The sequence below is a fragment of the Dermacentor silvarum genome, chromosome 8 (assembly GCF_013339745.2).
Source record: "Dermacentor silvarum isolate Dsil-2018 chromosome 8, BIME_Dsil_1.4, whole genome shotgun sequence".
In the NCBI taxonomy this organism is placed as follows: Eukaryota; Metazoa; Arthropoda; class Arachnida; order Ixodida; family Ixodidae; genus Dermacentor; species Dermacentor silvarum.
The window spans coordinates 164,830,782-164,850,173 of NC_051161.1; the positions used below are offsets into that span (position 1 = coordinate 164,830,782).

A 19,392-nucleotide genomic window follows, 5' to 3' on the forward strand; every position below is an offset into this window, starting at 1 on the left:
CCTTTGGATGCGCCTCACTCGTCTCACTTGTGAAATTAAGCGAGTGCCTGCCCATGCAGACAAGTTGACAACTGACGTCTGCGACCTGATCGGTCCGAAAAGGTGAGTGAAGTCTCCCATTATTAACGCATACCCCTTCGAATACTCGACGTCTTTAGTAGAGGTTCACTGTCGCAGTAAGCGTCGTCAGCACGAAAGCAATGTGAAGTGCATCGTCATGATACTTTGACTTGCGTTAACTATAATACTATACGCGCGCGATCGTACATGGTTCTTTATGGCAGCCTTGCGCATCTGGCGGCGTCAAAGTCGGCTACCACGTCAGCAGGAGCGCAAGTTCCCGCGCTTGAGCCACCCAGAGTGACCAAAAGTGGTCGGCGCTGACTAATTCGGAAAATTGTTCGATCTCATTCTAATGGAGGGGTGCGTCTTTATGAACATTGCGTGGCGGTAAGTTTTAATAAAAGGAAAAAGTGGGAGCTATCGCATAGTTCTGAGCCGTTCTGTACCAGGACGGCAGTCTTACAGAGAGAGTGCTCCTACAATAAAGCATGTACGAGGTATTCAGTTGGCAAAACTTATCAGGCGCTAATACGAGCCGAGGAGGCAGTGAGAGAACCTTCAGGAACAAGTGAAAAGCGAACGTGCGTGGTTTTGATTGTGTAAGGCAATTACTGTGTACGACAACTACTGTGTTTATGTAAGGATCGTGTAGGCGCGGAATGCTTGATCGCGTAGAGAATCAGCCTTTGAGGATCATTCGTTCTCGCAAAATTGGTTCCCAGTGGCAGATATATTATTCCAGTTTAAGAAATTGAGAGAATAGCCTTTAAAAATAGCAACAGTTTGCTCAAGTGGCAATAGATTGACAAAGTGGCTTTGTATGTAGTTTGAATAATGTATTGCAAAATGTTTGGTCATGCTGCACAACGTATTCACAAACATGCTAACAGCCACAGAACTTATTTATATTTTCACAACAGCCGTGATCTGCACCTCTGTGGTAGTTCTTTACCGTGTGACACTTTGTTCAGCGTCCTCATGCCGCTCCCGCTCCCGAAAAGTCATTCCTGTGTCAAGTTATGAGCCCGAGCTCCTTCGGAGTGAAGCCAGCACACATTGCCATGACGAAAGTTAAAACGCGCATGCGAGCGCCAGCAACGAAAGTGGGTAGACACTCAGGCGTAAGAAAAAGCAAGCTGCATATTCGCTTGGCGCATCGCTCATCGAAACAATTCGTTTTCGCGGCTCTCGGAAAAAGAAACGCGCCGACTGCGGTTTAATGTACCGCGGTGTCACGGCGCCTGTAAACAAAGTAACTGCGCCGTCTGTACGCCTGTGAGAGATCTAACGGGGCAATCATGGCCCGGTGGCACTTTGAGGGACTAGGAACAGGAGATAGAGCGTGTTATCTTATGCCACCGTCGTGCGGCAGTGCGCTCAAAGAATTAAAATAACATGACGTGTGGATGTAGTTCACAAATGTAGCGCCTGCATCTTCTTTTTACGTGAAACGTCTTATCTGCTTTATATTTTTGTTCGATGGCAATTATAATATAGCTGCAGAGATCACAAGTGTCTGGTTATTCGCGACCGATGATTACACTGTGATATTTTTGTTTGTGTTCTGCTTCTCTTTTACTTCAAAAAGAGAAAAGTTGACGGCGCAGTAATGATGACATCGCAAATTGGACAGCGCAAACAAAAAAGTTGTCGCAGTTTCACCTGAAAGGCGAAGCATCAATTGCGATAGCAAATTTGTAGAGAGCTATACGGAGTAATGATAGTAGCTTTATCAGCTGTATAAATTTGGACATGCAGCAGCACCGGCAACACGCATAACTGTTGTCGACGCCGTCGGCGTTTTGCCCGCGTTCGCACAAAATGCGTGCGGCGTTGGTGACTGTTGCCGGAGCCTCTGATATAAATAGGCACTTGGTGCCGCAGCTAAACGTCGCCTCCCTTCCCTCCCCCTCCCCCCCTCCACGGCCTTTCGTGCGTGAGAAGAAGGCGCGTTTGCTCTACATATATGGTGATTGTAAAGGAGGAAAGAGACGCTTAATTCTGCAGCCCTTAAGGGAGCACGGCACAGAACGCGCGTTTGTTCTCCGCCGTGCGTTCACTCCCCGTGAAAGCGCGCGTCCCTCGCTCCCTTTCACTCACACATACAGCGTTCGGCGGCGCGCGGCGACGATTTCATCTCCATTGACGTCATACGGAACCTCACGGCGACGGCGACGCCGACGGCAGAAATCTGCTTTGGAGTGTCCATATAATTGCTATCGCAATAAAATATCGCAGTATAGGTAAAGTCCCTATATAAGAAAAGTACCGCCATCTACTCTTTCCTTCGCCGCCTCCTCTCCTAAAGCGCTTGCTTTTTATTGCGATAGCAATTATATGGACACTCCAAAGCTGATTGCTGCCGTCGGCGTCGCCGTCGCCGTTGCCGTCGCCGTCGCCGTCGCCGTGAGGTTCCGTATGACGTCAATGGAGATGAAATCGTCGCGCGCGCCGCCGAACGCGTTATGTGCGAGTGAAAGGGCGCGAGGGACGCGCGCTTTCACGGGGAGTGAACGCACGGCGGAGAACAAACGCGCGTTCTGTGCCGTGCTCCCTTAAGGGCTGCAGAAGTGGGCGTCTCTTTCCTCCTTTACAATCACCATATATGTAGAGCAAACGCGCCTTCTTCTGACGCACGAAAGGCCGTGGGGGGGGGGGGGGGGGCAGGGAAGGGAGGCGACGTTTAGCTGCGGCACCAAGTGCCTATTTATATCAGAGGCTCCGGCAACAGTCACCAACGCCGCACGCATTTTGTGCGAACGCGGGCAAAACGCCGACGGCGTCAACAACAGTGCTGTGTGTTGCCGGTGCTGCTGCATGTCCAAGTTTGTACAGCGGATAAAACTACTATCCTTACTCCGTGTAGCTCTCTACTAAGTTGCTATCGCAATTCATGCTTCGCCTTTCGGGTGAAACTGCGACAACTTTTTTCTTTACTTTTTGCTTGCGAAAGCCAAATTGACGGTGGCGCACCTAGAAAGTCCACGTTGAAGCTTTCAGTCCCGGCGCGCACCGCTGCCGCCGCCGGCGACTGCGGCTGCGCAGAGGACTTTCAACATAGCTTTGAGGCGGAAAAAAAGAAAATATAAAGAAGTGAAAAGCGCGCGCTATCATCGTCCAATCGGAAATAGAGGATAGAGAGAAGCGGCGTTTGTCAAAGGATGGCGGTACTTTTCTTATATAGGGACTTTAAGTATAGGGGGTGCATCATCGCACAGCACGATCAAACCAGACGTGCGCGCCTGTCAATGGTGATAACTGGACGGCGCGCCCTATACCTTCAGGCTTGTTATGCTTCGGCCACGCGCTCCGCTGTTTGCATTTGTTTTCATCGTGATAGTACGTATGCCATGTGTATTCGCGTATAGCTTGTAGACAAATGTAGGTTGATCGTCCCATAATCGTTGCCACGTGAGGGTATAAAATTATTGGCATGCTGGTCGGCCCATATTCTGAAGAATTGCATTTCTAATTTCAAGAAGACGCATACCTATATAGCTGCGCGCACTAAATGATATTATGGGTAGCCGAAAATTTTACAGCTCATTGCCACAGGCGGCGCCGTCATTCAGACTTGGCAAATCCTATTTTTTGTGTGAAAATTGGGGTTTTTCACCGCGGGATAATTCTTCATGCTTCCAGAAATGGTCAAGATTTTTTTGTCTTTTTTTAAAAATTGAGCAGGGTTCCTACGCGCTTGACCAACTCTGAATATGAATATTATACCAAACTTTGTATGTTTATGCGAGCGTCTATTCAGAATGTTATTCATTTGCCTTGCAGACTGTTCAAAAGCAATGGAAAAAAATATCTGATCAGGAAACGGAAAGCCCCCCGGTGAAGACTGCGAGGAGAGCCGTCCCTCATCCAGCATTTCGAGTTCAGTCGCTGAAGCTCATCCGCGCGCTGATGACACTAGCACACCAAGCTCTGTGTGCACTGCAGAAGACGGTCCTTCTAAAATTCGATCCATCGGCGAGGTTTCTGATGCACCATCTACAGAAAAACAAGGGCGGCGCTTCCAGCCTACCTGTAAAAGTACCTACAAGTGGTTATCTTACAATGTCCACAGTGACAAGGCGTTTTGCGAGACCTGTTGCACAGCATCAGAGATGAAACTGCCGCTCCCTAACACTTCCCAAGACAAGGATTCTTACCTGGCATTTGTGAAAATGGTTTCTCAAACTGGAAAAAAGGCGATTGAAAGATTTAAATCCCATGAGAGGTCTAATTTTCATAAGGAGGCATGTAATGCCGTCGTAGTTGGAAAAGGCAGCGCGAATGTGGCATATGCTTGCGCCAAGGGAAAGGCGAAAGAAATGGACGACGCCCGACAGGCTCTCCTAACAACACTGTCGTCACTACTGTACCTGTCGACCCAAGGCTTAGCAATACGTGGCCACGAAGACACAGAGAGTAATTTGAGGCAGCTGCTGGAACTCCGGGCTAATGATATTCCTTCATTGCGATCGTGGCTTTTAAGAACAAAATACAAATGGATTCCTCACCAGATTTTGAACGAGATGGTGGAACTCATGGCACATGACATCCTTCGTTCACTCACAGACGAAGTTCGTGCGGCAGAGCACTACGCTGTCATTATGGACGAGACAGCAGGCACTTCTGTCAAACAACAACTTTCAGTTTGTTTTCGGGTGGTCACAGAAAGCCTGGAAGTAGAGGAGCTGTTCTGTGGGTTTTTCAACACGACGGACACCACAGCGACGAGCCTCTTTGCTATATTGAAAGACATTCTTTGTAGATTTAATCTGCCAATTGAAAAGTGCCGCGGGCAGTGCTATGATGGTGCGGCAAACATGAGAGGAAAGCACCGAGGAGTACAAGCTCTCATGCAAGAACAGGAACCTCGCGCGATATATATATATATTGTAGACTGCCTAGCGCACATCCTGAATTTGGTTTTGCATGATGTCGGCCAGAAAGTAGACATGTAACGCGATTTTCTTTACGCCGTCACTGAACTGATAAACTTCGTGACCTGCTTTCCAAAGCACGTTGCTTCTTTTCAAGAGATTCAGGTAGAAGAGGATGTGAACTTGCGAAAATTCTGCCCGACAAGGTGGACGCTAAAGGCTTCATCACTGCGATCAGTTCTTTCAAATTATAGCAGCCTCATAACGTTTTTCTCTGAAACAGCATCCGAAGAGCGAACTGAGGCCGGTGCGAAAGCTAGCGGATTTTTAAGGATGATGTTCAAGTTTGAATCGTTTTTCATGTTGACGCTTCTGGTAAAAGTGTTTTCACGAATGGAAGCACTGAATACTGCCTTACAAAAAAGAACGCTCAGGTTTGACCAAGCGGAGAAAATGGTGAAATCCGTCACTGCAAGCATAGCTGAACTAAGGCAAAGTTTTCCCTTGGTTTGGGAGGAGGTGTTGGCAGCGGCAGGAAAAGTAGGAGTTGAGGACCCGTGTGTTCCAGTTGCTAGGCGAAAGAAAACTCCACACCGGTATCAAGAAGGTTCCTCAGCTCACGTGTTCACATCAGCGGAGGACATGTACCGCCAGAGGTACTACGAAGTACTTGACACTGTACTGTCCTCGTTAAGCGACAGATATCCACCTGAGATGTGGCAGCATATGTCACACATTGAGCATTTTGCCACAGGAAAGCAAGACGAAGCATACATAACAAAGTTCTACGGTGACGACCTTGAACGAGGACGATTGATTTTGCACAGAGACATGCTCATTGACATCGAAGCCAACAAAAGTCGGCACCATTGCACACATTTGAGGACGTCGTGCAGATGTTTTCGGGGGAGAAGGGCGAACACCTGCGAAACCTTTTGCCGGAAATGGCCAAGCTAACAAAAATTGCGTTGACCATACCGGTCTCGTCAAGAACAAACGAGAGCTCCTTTTCTTGTCTTCGGCGACTGAAAACGTACCTGCGGTCGACGACTGGACAAGCCCGTTTGAACCATCTGGCCATTTTGCACACTCACAAAGAACTCTCCCGCAAAATCAATTTAAATAAAATTGCCGACGACTTCAATGCTAGAACAAGTGCCCGAATGAACACATTTTCCCTCAAGGTGAAACCATCCCATCAGACAACGAAATGATGTCGTTAATAGGAAAGAGAAAGTTGCCAACTCACAAGTTAAAGCTAACCATTTGGCTAAGAAAACAAAGCAAAAAGTTATTTCCAGGAACGAAAACGGGGTGCATGACAGGGCAAGTAGGGTGAGGCCTTTTGGGTACGCAAAGACGCTTCGTTGCGCTAATTCGAAAGCTTCCCAGTCTATGCTGTGATTTTTCCTTATTAATATTTATTTGTCATATGCTGCATTAGCTGCTCAAAAACGCAATCCACGCTCTTACTACTTCCTCTTGTGCCCTTTCCCACTGTTGAGATATCGTTGTGTCTTATTTGTTTATTTGTTAATATGACTGTACTTCTGCGCCTGATAATTTATTACTCTATAATCATTTATTCCGCCACCGGGAAATAAATGAAACCAGTGGCATAAGGCATGCTTTGACAAGTTAATAATGTATTGCATCATGGCGTCACGTTGTTTTATGCTAATAATTGTAATCATAAGTTGTGTACAGAAATTGTTATATATTGTGTATGTTTTATATATGTTATGTGTTATCTTTTCAACTGACCTTTAGTCAGGAAAATGTTTCTTGACTGTGTCTTTGTATATTAAAACTTTCACAAATCGTTACATGGCTGTTTTCATTTATGTGTAGTTATGCGACTTATAGGCAAAAAACACACATATCTCCCTAACGTGAATAACTTAATCGGCTTTTATTGCGATAGCAATTATATGGACACTTCAACCGGATTTCTGCAGTCGGCGTCGCCGTCGCCGTTGCCGTCAGGTTCCCTATAGATAAAATCTTCGCCGCGCGCCGTATGCCCGAGCGGAAGCGTGCGGGGACGCGCGCTTTCACGGAGAGCGAACGCACTCAATCTCCCACGCGCAAGCAAGAAAGCCGGAAGCCAGCGCCGGACGGAGCGGGGGGGGGGGGGGGGCGCATTTCTCCTCTGCCAACAACCGCGCTCGTCTCGCCCGCATGGTCTCTTATCTCCCCACGGCTCTGACCTTTATGCGCCGTGCATTCGCCGCTCAGTTTCCGTTGAAGCGATAGACCGCACGTACCTTCGCCGCTGCGGCGTATATATGCGCTTGCTGCCAGCGTTTTGACAGTCGTTGTCTGCAGTTATTCAGTGTGATCTATTCACGTTTGTTTGTGCGCGCTCACACCACGCTTGTTCATTCAGTTAGTAATAGTCGGGTCACATTTTCCAACGCACGCTCACATGCAATGCTGCCCGGATCGGCAGTGCAGAGCTACAGGTGTGTCCCTTCGCACGCGTTGCCCACGGGAAGCGCTTCTCATCAACACCACCGTTTCACACGCGCCTTCTCGTGGTCATAGAGTTTCTCTTCATGTCGGTCTACTTACGCCGCAGCCAGTTGCTTACTTAATCAGCTCATGCTTACTACAATTCATATTGCTACCAAAGCCGCTCACCTGACTTCATATGACATTGCTGTGTTGCTATCGCATTCATTGCTTCGCCCTTAGGGCGAAACTGTGACATTTTTTTGCATGGCGCATCCAAGAGACGCGAGTCTTTTTGTGGTACGAGAGGACTCAGGTTATGAAATTGAACTATATATATATATATATATATATGACGGCTTAGGCAAGCTGGTCGGGCCCCGGCCCCCCCCCCTCCCCCCCCTGGGAAAATGAAAACTTTCCGCCTATGTATCGGGGCCATCCGAGCTGAGTGCAGAAAAAAACCTTCGTTGGAGAATAATTTATCGACATAGAGGTATGCCTACAATTGAGCTCCTAGGATGTTTTGACCACTGCCGAAGCTGCGTGTATAGATTTAACCACGGAGAATGTACAAAAGGCAAACCACTGAAATTATCGTGATTTAACGCAGATCTCAGGGGTCTTAAGTAAAACTGAACTTTCTTTTTTTTTCGTTATTGTTGAATTAACCTTCATGGCTCAGACTTCATGCCGTCATGATGCACGTAAACATGCAAAACTTGGCTCTTGTAAAGTTGAGAACAGCAAATGAGGCAGCAGACAAAGCGAAGTTACAGTGAACGTATTATGTACTTATGCAAGATTTTGCTTTGTACATTTACATGACCGAGACTAATAATTAAAATTGAATTATGGTGTTTAACATCCCTAAGCTGCACAGAGGTTTATGGGGGACAGTGTAACGAAAGTCTCCGGATTAATTTTGTCCCCCTGGGTATCTTAGCATGCCCCTGAAGCAGGGTAATAAGTTTTTCTGCATTTCTCTCTAATGTGTATTTGGGCGCCGCTACTTGGTACGGCTCCACTGAGCCACCGTGTAGTTGCAAACGAAAGTCGTCTTGTACATCGTTTAAAGCTACAGTGCAAATGGGGCGCAAACCAGTGCATTCATGACAATGTGTCACAAAAGAGCGAGTAGTCGGAGTGCGCGCCGCGTGCTACGCAAGCCAGCGAAAGAACACGTCGGCCACGGCAACTTAAACCGAGGGGGAGAGCGCATACGCCTCAAACAGCCACACGAACAACGGCGCCTAGACGTCTAGAAGAGCATCGACGAAGCGACGTTAACCGGAGAGGGAGAGAGCACACGCGCGCGCCGAGACGCCTTCTTACCCGGAGAGTCGAGAAAGATTGCTACAGCATTAGCGTACGCCAAAGGGAAGAGTCCTCACCCCCCCCCCCCCACCTCCTCGACGACGCTCCGACGGCGGCAGTCGAAGGCACGAGAAAAGACTAGAATGTTACCAGGCTTTAGCCATGCGACGGGATCACGACTCCAATAGGAAGGTTCGAGAACCCCGACGGAGAGTATATAACCGCCGTGCGAGAATAGTCAGTACAGTTCAATCTGCACCGGTGAAATGATGTAACGTGAAGACCGAGCATCTGCGGAAGAGGGTATTTCTCGGCAGGCTAGTCGACGACGAGTTCATCGAGCGTCTGCATTTCCAGAAGAAGTTCCTTCTTGGAGATTTGCCCCGAGCTACGCCGAGATCATCTGACAATACCGACACGGGTGAATACGATTGGACATTTAGTGTTCCTATTCATTTTGTAATTTACGTGTTGGACTCTTAGTGCTTGTCGTGAATTATTTTTGTTGTGTTTGTTAATACCCATCTGAATTGTATTGCGTTGTGTCTAGCCTAAGTGTGCACGTGTGTGTGTAACTGCCTTGTGTGAAGAATATATTTTGTTGTGTTTTGACCACTCTGGGCTCTGACCCGGTCTTTGGACAGCAACCGGCGTTCGCTGGCGCACCAGAAGGTCCAACCTTAATTCTCCTTGCTTTCTTGGGATTATTTTCGGAAGCTGATAACTCGGCTTTGGATTTGGTCCGGCGTCAGCGCCTCGTTCACGGGGTCTGTGACACAATGCAATACAAATTTGTGTTAGAAGACCAGTCATTTAGCGAAGGATCGCTTTGTTTCCGCGAAAATGTGCATCATCTTTGATAAAAATATCGTTTTGGAGCAGTAATACATTTTTGTGGATGTTTGATCTATGGAGGAGGCGCACTTTTAGAAAATCCCCACACACTGACTTACGGGAACCATGCACTTGGCTACAACGCTACGTTGTTGTACCGGTAAAACGGGGACGATTATACCATTATACTTCCTAAGAACAGTTCTTACATGCTGTCACTTGAAAAAATAGCACTCTGCCGGACTCACGATCACGGCAGTAGATATACAAACAGCGCTCTTATGCAGACAGAACAGCTCGCATGAACGTTTTTTGCCAGCCAGCGCCCGATTCGGAGGCGTAGGAGAGGGGCCCTGCAGTGACGCCACGCAGTTTGTAAACAGGGAGAGGTCTATTGCCGGATCACCGTCGCATGCTTTCACTAACATATACAGCGTACGATGCGCGGCGACCACTTTATCGCCCTTGGACTTTTTACGGAACGTCAAGGCAACAGCGATGGCAGAAATCCGCTTGGAGTGTCCATATAATTGATATCACAATAAAAGGGTGGGTTGCACCCTTTATTGCGATATATGCTTGCGTATTGTAAGCATATATTTGTTTCTAATTATCTGTTACATTAACCTCGTGATATGTGTCATTTCTATGTTTTCATAACGTCTCAATTACTACATATTTATTTATTCATACATTTATTATTTGCTGGTATTTTGAACTTGAATTATTGTAAGCACCTTTCTTGTATTTGATTATTTGTTTTACTAACTTTGTGTATTATGATGTCTGTCGCTGCTATGTTGCCATAATTTACTGCATTGTTAAATTACTAATAGGAGGTCCGCCTGACAGTTCTCCGGGACCTCCTCTCCTAATGATGAATGATGAAAAAATAACATTGCCCCCGAGGTTGACGGGTGACACATGGTAATTAGGCATTAACAAAAATGCTTTATTAAAGTTTAAAGCTTTCGTTTCAGCCGGCTCATCGTAACTGGGAAATTAAAGCAAGCTCTTCGTGCAAAGCATGCTACCTTTCAGATCTAGAAAAAAATTTGGAGGAACTTCGCTTTTAAGATTGGAACGCGATAGCATTCAAACATTCCTGATGGTTTGTCAGGCTTCCCGGCAGCTACAACTTTCTTTTTTCTGCACCTTCGCAGAATTATATTTTCCCGTTTATTCAAATTACAATAAGACGTTATCATACTTGTAGGTTGTGGTTAAGTCGTATATACGATTTTTCTGACGTATGTTACTTTGACAAACTCAATTATTTTACCAGCGCCTCTGTGCCACGCGGAGGACCTGTATTGTTGGGGTGGTTTGGGATAATTTTCTTTGCCGGGGACGCCGACGGCGGATTTACTGTGACCCGGGGCCACGGAGTAAGATAAGACAGGAGCGCAGACTCTGCTCGTGTGGAAGGGCCACATTCTAAAACGCCGGCTCCTGCTTCACGGCGTGTTCGCCAGACGGCGCTACGAATGAAGAAAAACTTTAAGAAAAACTAAAATGTGCTCATCCCACCCCGGCGGGGGAGGAGGATATGCGGGTAGGTCAAGCCAAAAAAAGAGTAAGCTATTATCTGTCGGTCTCTTTGTCGTTGCTACAGTTGCTATAGCAACGGCGCTTTGCTTGCCCACCCATTTTGCCGTCTGCTCCGCTCATGCCCTGATAGCGCGCACACCTGGCATAGCTCTTCTGATTCCTGGAGTGCCGTTAGCAGGAGAAACAAGTCATGTATCATTTTATTTCATTTATTATTGCGATAGCAATTATATGGACACTCCAAAGCAGATTTCTGCCATCGGTGTCGCCGTCGCCGTTAGGTTCCGTATGACGTCAATGGAGATGAAATCGTCGCCGAGCGCCAAACGCTGTATGTGCGAGTGCAATGCCTCGCACATACAGCGTCTGAAAGGGCGCGAGGGACGCGCGCATTCACGGGGAGTGAACCCACGGCGGTGAAGAAACGCGCGAATTCGTATGCCTTCTTACGACGCGCGAAACGCAGGGGGGGGGGGGGTAGGGAAGGGAGGCGACGTTGAGCTGCGGCACCAAGTGCCTATGTATATAAAAACGTTGCGAGGGGAGAAGGTAGTAAAGAATTCCGACGCTGCTCGACGCGTGTCCCGTTCTGATGTCGTCGAAAACATCCGAGCCGCCCACAGAGGCTCCGGCAACAGTCGCCAACGCCGCACGCGTTTTGTGCGAACGCGGGCAAAACGCCGACGGCGTCGACAACAGTTCTGCGTGTTGCCGGTGCTGCTGCATGTCCAAGTTTATACAGCTGATAAAGCTACTATCATTACTCCGTATAGCTCTCTACAAATTTGCTATCGCAATTGATGCTTCGCCTTTCGGGTGAAACTGCGACAACTTTTTTGTACAGGCCAAATGCAGGGCATTTGTCAGGTGGGCCACATGGCACAGGGACAGAAAATAAACAAATGACAGAAACTAAGAAGTAAACAAAAAGTTGTCGCAGTTTCACCTAAAAGGCGAAGCATCAATTGCGATAGCAAATTTGTAGAGAGCTATACGGAGTAATAATATTAGGTTTATCAGCTGTATAAACTTGGACATGCAGCAGCACCTGCAACACGCAGAACTGTTGTCGACGCCGTCGGCGTTTTGCCCGCGTTCGCTCAAAATGCGTGCGGCGTTGGTGACTGTTGCCGGAGCCTCCGATATAAATACGTACTTGGTGCCGCAGCTAAACGACGCCTCCCTTCCCTCCCCCTCCCCCCCTCCCCCACGGCCTCTCGCGCGTCGGAAGAAGGCGCGTTTGCTCTACATATATGGTGATTGTAAAGGTGGAAAGAGACGCCTACTTCTGCAGCCCTTAAGGGAGCACGGCGCAGAACGCGCGTTTGTTCTCCGCCGTGCATTCACTCCCCGTGAAAGCGCGCGCCCCTCGCAGCCTTTCACTCGCACATACAGCGTTCGGCACGCAGCGCTGAGCCGTGCTCCCTCAAGGGCTGCAGAAGATAGCGCCAACCTTTCCCTTTCCCTCAAGAACCACTTACCCCCCGGCGACGATTTCATCTCCATTGACGTCATACGGAACCTCACGGCGAAGACGACGGCGACGCCGACGGCAGAAATCTGCTTTTGAGTGTCCATATAATTGCTATCGCAATAAAACTAGGAAAAGGGGAAGGAGATATAACGGCTGTTCGTGCGGTCTCGAGCAATGACTGATAAGAGCGAAAATAAGTTTTTAATACAAAGGTGACGCTCATCACTCTTTTCATCTTAGTATCCATCAAGTGCAAAATGCTTCGCTTGCTTTTTTTTTTATTGCGATAGCAATTATATGGACACTCAAAAGCAGATTTCTGCCGTCAGCGTCGCCGTCACCGTCGCCGTCGCCGTGAGGTTCCGTATGACGTCATTTGGAGATGAAATAGTCGCCGCGCGCCGAACGCTGTATGTGCGAGTGAAAGGGCGCGAGGGGCGCGTCTTTCACGGGGAGTGAACGCACGGCGGAGAATAAACGCGCGTTCTGCGCCGTGCTCGCTTAAGGGCTGCAGAAGTAGGCGTCTCTTTTCTTCTTTACAATCACCATATATGTAGAGCAAACGTGCCTTCTTCAGACGCGTGAGAGGCCGTGGGGGAGGGGGAGGGAAGGGAGGCGACGTTTAGCTGCGGCACCAAGTGCCTATTTATATCAGAGGCTCCGGCAACAGTCACCAACGCCGCACGCATATTGTGCGAACGCGGGCAAAACGCTGACGGCGTCGACAACAGTTATGCGTGTTTCCGATGCTGCTGCATGTCCAAGTTTATACAGCTGATAAAGCTAATATCATTACTCCGTATAGCTCTCTACAAGTTTGCTATCGCAATTGATGCTTCGCCTTTCAGGTGAAACTGCGACAACTTTTTCTCGCGATGCTTTCTGTGTTGCCCGGTCTTCTTGCGAGCAAAATTGCCACATTCTCATTAAAACATAATAATGCAGAATTCCTGCAAGTTATTCTTGTTTATGAACTTCACAAGGGAAGCTGAGATTATGTGTCTCCAGCACATAGTCAATTGTTGCCTCGTAGATATCCGTCGACTCTGCATGGGTAGAAAAGTAGTCCTCAGCCACCTGCAATAATCTATAAAGATGCACGTTTGGATACGTTAACCGGCCGCGTGTTTTGTTGGTAATGAAATTCGAACGATTTTCGTGAACGTCTTGGAATGTGGATCCAAGTGCGTCCCTGCATGTCACACAATGAGACTTTTGCCGGAATTTTCGCCCCATGAACCCAGCAACAAAGTATATTACGCAATCGATGATCGCGGGATCATCCTCTGTTTCAGGAAAAATATCCTCATACTCCCATCGGTCTGTTTGAATTAGGTCGTCTAGTTTTGTGGTCAGATAACTGATCTTGCCGTCTGGTACTGCATCCGAGGCGAAAATTGATTTAATGTCTTCGACAGTCAAGTAAGGCTTTTCTGCGCTCTCGGTGATTTCGCAGTTGCCGCATTTTGGAGGTTTTATGAGTTTTTGTACAGAAAGAAGGCGATGAAGCTGAAGGAACGTTGGCATCCTGTGGTGATCATATTGTACACCTGCTTGGCGAATGGTTCCGAAAAACCGCTATAACGGATCTTAGTTGAATTTGCTTGTCAAAACATAGGAAAATCCACATGTAGACAATAAATACCTGCACAAGCCAATTGTTGAGTGTAGGGTTAATCGAAGACCCTCGCTCGTGCGTTTCGTGAGAAACATATCTTTTGATATTTTCCCGTCAGCAAGTTCTTTTTCCCAAGCATCCAAAAAATGTAATGCTCCCTTCAAGACAGCAACATCATTTCCGTCCAAACGAACACCCTCGTGCGTAAGCTTTCTGTTTAAGGCATCGAAGATATCATTCATCAGCCTCGTGAAATGGATGGTGCCATCACACTGCTGAAATGCTTGCAGTTCTTTCTCTTGCAAGTATTTTAGGCCATTTGCAACAGTATTGCTGAACACTTGTGCGGCATATTTCACCCTCATTTTTTCTCTTTGACTCGGGTTTACATGTGACGATGTGATTTTGGGGCAGATTTTCAGAAATACTGGGCCATTGTTATCGGTGTTAAAAAGGGCAACGCAATCATCAGCTCACCACCAACTTTTAAGACTCTCTTTTTTAACATTCTGTTGCGAATGCGTTTCAGCAAATGAGGGGCAATTGAAAAGACAAAGAGCCCCGTGTTGCTTTGGGAGCAGCACCCTACTATTTGTGTTTGAAATTGTTCGCACCTTGTGGTGACCCCATCACGGCGGAAGCTTGACTTTTTCTGGATGGAGCAAGAGGTCCTGCGAATAGAAATTTCCATCTGCGCTCAGGGAGTGCGCGTTGCCGTTTTGATCAGTGGACCTGCTTTCGCCGCTTTTTTCGGCAGATTCTTCCTTGGAAGGCACACTCAAACTATTCTCTTTGCTTAACAGATCGTTGCCAGGCTGCCAACTGAAGGAATATTCTCGGAGGAAAGGCTTACAATTTTCATCACGGCATGTCTCTGGATAATCAAAGGTGCCTACACTGTGTGTAGTTGTAGCCAAATTGACTTCCTCCTGTCCATCCGCAGCGGCGTCTTCTGGCTCCTCCTGGCATTCAGCATTATTGACATGCGCCAGGCTCCCTTCAAAAATCGTTGGAACGGCTCTCTTTCGAAGTCGAGGCTTTTTCTTTACATCAAATAGGACAATTCCCTTGGTGTTCACTGAAGTACCTATCAGAAATAAGGTGCTTCTCGAAGTGTCGCGCATATATCTTGTCCTTCGCTTTAAGCGGGCGCTTACTTTAAGGAATTTTTTGCCGCCACTGGTGAGAGAGAACTTCTCCCGTTCTTTGCCGTAGCCACATTTACAGCCGGGAACAAAACACTTCATCGCCTCTTGTCCTGCTGTCCCGTCTCTTCACGCACAAGCAACAAGATAGCTTGTACCGTCTGGCATGAATACATTTACTACAGATGTGGTAAACAAAGTGAGGAGCGCAAAAATTTTGCACCTTCGCTTCCGCGCCGATGTGGAGGAGTGAAAAACAAGAACTTCTAGTGTCTTTTTGTACAGCATCATTTATCGTCTGTTTCCTCTAGAGACATCTTTTATTATTTGTGCGCAGAATGTTTTTTTTTGTGTGTTTGATTGCTGTCAAATTGAAATGGCCGAGGGTCCACGTTTGTAGCAGACGACACGCTCTACGGGTGCCGCGCTGCCGGTTCTGCGCTGCCGTCGCCGCCGGTCTCCGCCACTCAGAGCATGCGCACATGGAAACAAGCTGTTGAGTGGTTTCCACGCGCCTCGACAGACGGTGCTACGCGATGACTAATTTAGCGTTAAGGCCAACCTCCATGCAGCGAACTTTCGCGACGGATTTCACGTGACGAAAAATCCAGCGCGAAGCGCCGTCGCGAATTCGTCGCACCACACTCCATGCAACCAAGAGCCGGCGAACGCCGCCGACCATGCGGTCGACGCAGCCTGCAACGAGTCATTGTGGCCAGAAAAGAGTTTTTACACGTAAAATGAGGCACCTGACCCGAAAAAAGTACATGCAATAAGCGTTCGCTGGGGTTAGCCGGAATCTATTTAAACTGTAACATTGTTTTTTTTTTTGATTTTTTGTGAATACGCGGCACGTCGGTATTTAGTCGATACTTATCCTTCGTCTATCACCCTGTGTTTGTTTACGGTTCTCTCTGCTCGCGCGCAGCTGAGTTTTTCTCCCGTCAGCTTCCGCCTTCGAGCCTGCCCTGCCATTGAGGAAACACGGAAAGCTATTAGACAGTTTTAGTTTAGCGTACGCAACTAATAGCGTACGCTATACGCTATAGTACAGCGTACGCTAAGCAGCGCGCGTTTATTAGTTTTAGCTGGCCTGCGAGATCTTTCGATCTCAGAGGCCATATGCATCGTCACGCCTATCTTTCGACTTCACCAATAGGTGGCGCTGACATATCTTGAAGGTCAATGTGGTCAATGCGGCCATGCGGTCCTGTGCACGAGATCAGTAGTTCGAGCAAGCTTGGAAGTTAAGCAGCGAGGGGTAGGCAGACTTTCTCTGGGAGCACATGGAAATACATCAAATCAGGGGGTACAGGGTGACATGGGATGGACGTCATTTGAGGGCAGGGAAGCCAGCAGCAATATAGAATTTGAGGAGCGATTGAGAGAAATGGCAGAAAAGCGGTGGGCAAGGAGAGTTTTCAGTTATTTGTACATGAGGAATGTTGATACAAAATGGAGGAAGCTGACCAGAAAACTGTCAATCAAATATTTGGACTGCAGGAGGGGTGCAAACCAGGAAACAGCGGTTAAGAAAAAGGTTAAGGAAACAGAGAGGGGTCTGTGGAAAACAGGGATGCAGACGAAATAAGCACTGGGAACATACAGAACTTTCAAGCAAGAAATTGCCAAAGAAAATATCTATGATTACTCTCGGGGAAGCTCTTTGTTGTTTGAAGCCAGGACGGGAGTATTGCGGACTAAGATGTACCGAGTCACGTACCAAGGTATAGACACGTTGTGTGGTGCGTGTGGAGAAGAAGAGGAAACGGCTGAACACCTCATACTTTTCTGTAAAGGGCTTAACCCTACAGTGCAAAGCAACGGGGGCTGATTTTTTCAAAGCATTGGGGTTTAGGGACAGTGAAGGCAAAATAGACTTTAAGCGGGTAGGAATAACGAAACGTAGTTTATCTGACTGGTGGCTAAAATCAAAGCAGGGGTGAAATTTGACCCACCACAAAGTCCAAAATATGTTAATAGTCATGGCTAGGTGGCGTATGCCACCGCCCGATTTAAAGGGCTTAGCCTCATCCGTCCATCCATCCATCCGGTCTCTCATTAGGCTTCGTGTCGTTTGAAACGAGAAAAGATCTCGAAAACTCCGCAAGGTTATCCATAATACACTGTCGTCGAAGCGGCCTGAGACTAAGCGAAAGCCGTTTACGCAGTCATTTGCTACGAACGAAGCGAATTCTACAAAAGCCACGCCAAATTCCATACGAAGCGGGCAGCGGGGACCACCGCCATGTTTTACGGCTCTTTTGTATCTTAAAGTAGCGAGCCGCTCATATGTCGCACCTACGCGATGCTTCAGCTCGCGTTTTTCTCGCATGTACTAGTGAATGACACCTGCAAACTTGAATCAAACGTCTTTCCAAAACACGGCGGTACGCAAGGCATCATGTTACGGGTATGCATGGGTAGAGCAGCATCGGGAAGCGAAGCCTCTAACTACATAGAGTACACAAAACAATCCGCCTTTTGCATTGCGCTGTGGCGCTACCTTAGCGGGCTCCGCGAGAAACAATATGTACGGCGTCGGGGCCCCGCGGGACGCAGAGGCACGCTGCAAGAAGCGAGCTGAAATGGGTTTGTGCATTTGTCAGTCGTTGTAATTTTCGTTTTGTGTGAGTGTCCGCTTGTTGGACAGGATGCCTAGGCCGGCAATGACTCTGGTGCGACTTACAACCGCAAGTCATCGAAATATGATGACGGGATTTCGTGCAGCTCCGCCGACAAAACCAGTCACCGTGCGATGTGCCTCTGAACGAATACATCGCACCGTAACGCGATTGACACAGCGCCTACGCTTGTATTCCTGTGATTTATATTTATTCGTACCGAATATGAGTCCAAACATGCTTCGGAAGTTGAAATGCACGAACGTGAGCACTCGCCAGCCGCCCACATCAAGTTTAAGCTGGGGTCGATTCCGCTCAGCGGAGGTTAGCCGTATCGTATATAGCAGCCGAGTTCATCCATTTGCCACTGTTAGACTTGCACTGAACGTACGCTCATAGGACGATAAAAACTGCTTTTATAGCTGAGTCTTGACCACAGTGGCCATAGCTCTTTGAAGGGGCGACACTGCGCCCAGAGTATTAATGCAACGCAAGAACGGCGCATTTGTTTACATCGGCACACGTACGGCCACCGCTCGCTGTTCGCTTCAATACGGTAGAAACCGTGCACCGCTCACACGAAATAATGAGGAAATGTTCAAAGCATATATGAACACTTATCTTGCACATATCAGAAACGATCACACTGAGACGAGACGGCATGAACGTCCCGGGCACATCGAAAACGGCGACAACGACCACCTAGCCGCACTGGCACGCGAAAATGCCGATGCCTGCCGTACTGGCAACGAGCGGTGTTTTTGCTTACGATGCAGTATCGAAAGGGCCATCACTTGTTGCCTGTTTAGCATAAGACGCAAACTGTGTTTTCGGTAACTACTAAATCTGGCAGCATAAAAACACACTTTCCGTAGTTGCACTTCGTTCATGGAAGCGCCGGCGACTGCGACCGACAGCCTTCGTTCAAGAACGGTGCCTGTACCGCGGTATTAGCACTGCGCCGTGTCGCCGCTTCCCACTCTGTGTGTGCATCGTACTATGCCAAGAGTGATTTACTTCAAGTCGGTAAGGTCAGTACCGAACTATATAAGCAGTTTCCTTCGTCGTACTTGCTTATACTATATTTCAGGTCCGCCGGTAACGGACGAACTCGTAGGCTGTGTTAGGCCTATTGAAGCTGCCTGAACGAGATCACACCGCCTCAAACTTTATGTGGAGGGCTGTAAAGGGCTGGAAATCGTGCATATCAGCGTCGGAAGCACGTTTCGACTCAATTTGAGCGTCAATAAATACATACACGAGCGCATTTGCGGCGATATTCACGTTGTCGGTGCGATGTTCTCACTCGGCGGCCGCTCGCACGGCGATCAGCACACTGGTTTTGTCGGCGTCGTCGGCACGCAAGCTTATCACACTACGATCACTCGCTGTCGTCGGTCGCTTCTTCGTCATATACTTGTATGACAATATAGGTCTC

General features: G+C 48.0%; 1 pseudogene; it reads left to right on the top strand.

Moving 5' to 3' along the window:
* LOC125947764 (uncharacterized) overlaps nt 1–17,276 on the top strand; it is a 33,199-nt pseudogene extending 15,923 nt beyond the window's left edge.
* The last annotated feature ends 2,116 nt before the right edge of the window (nt 17,277–19,392 follow it).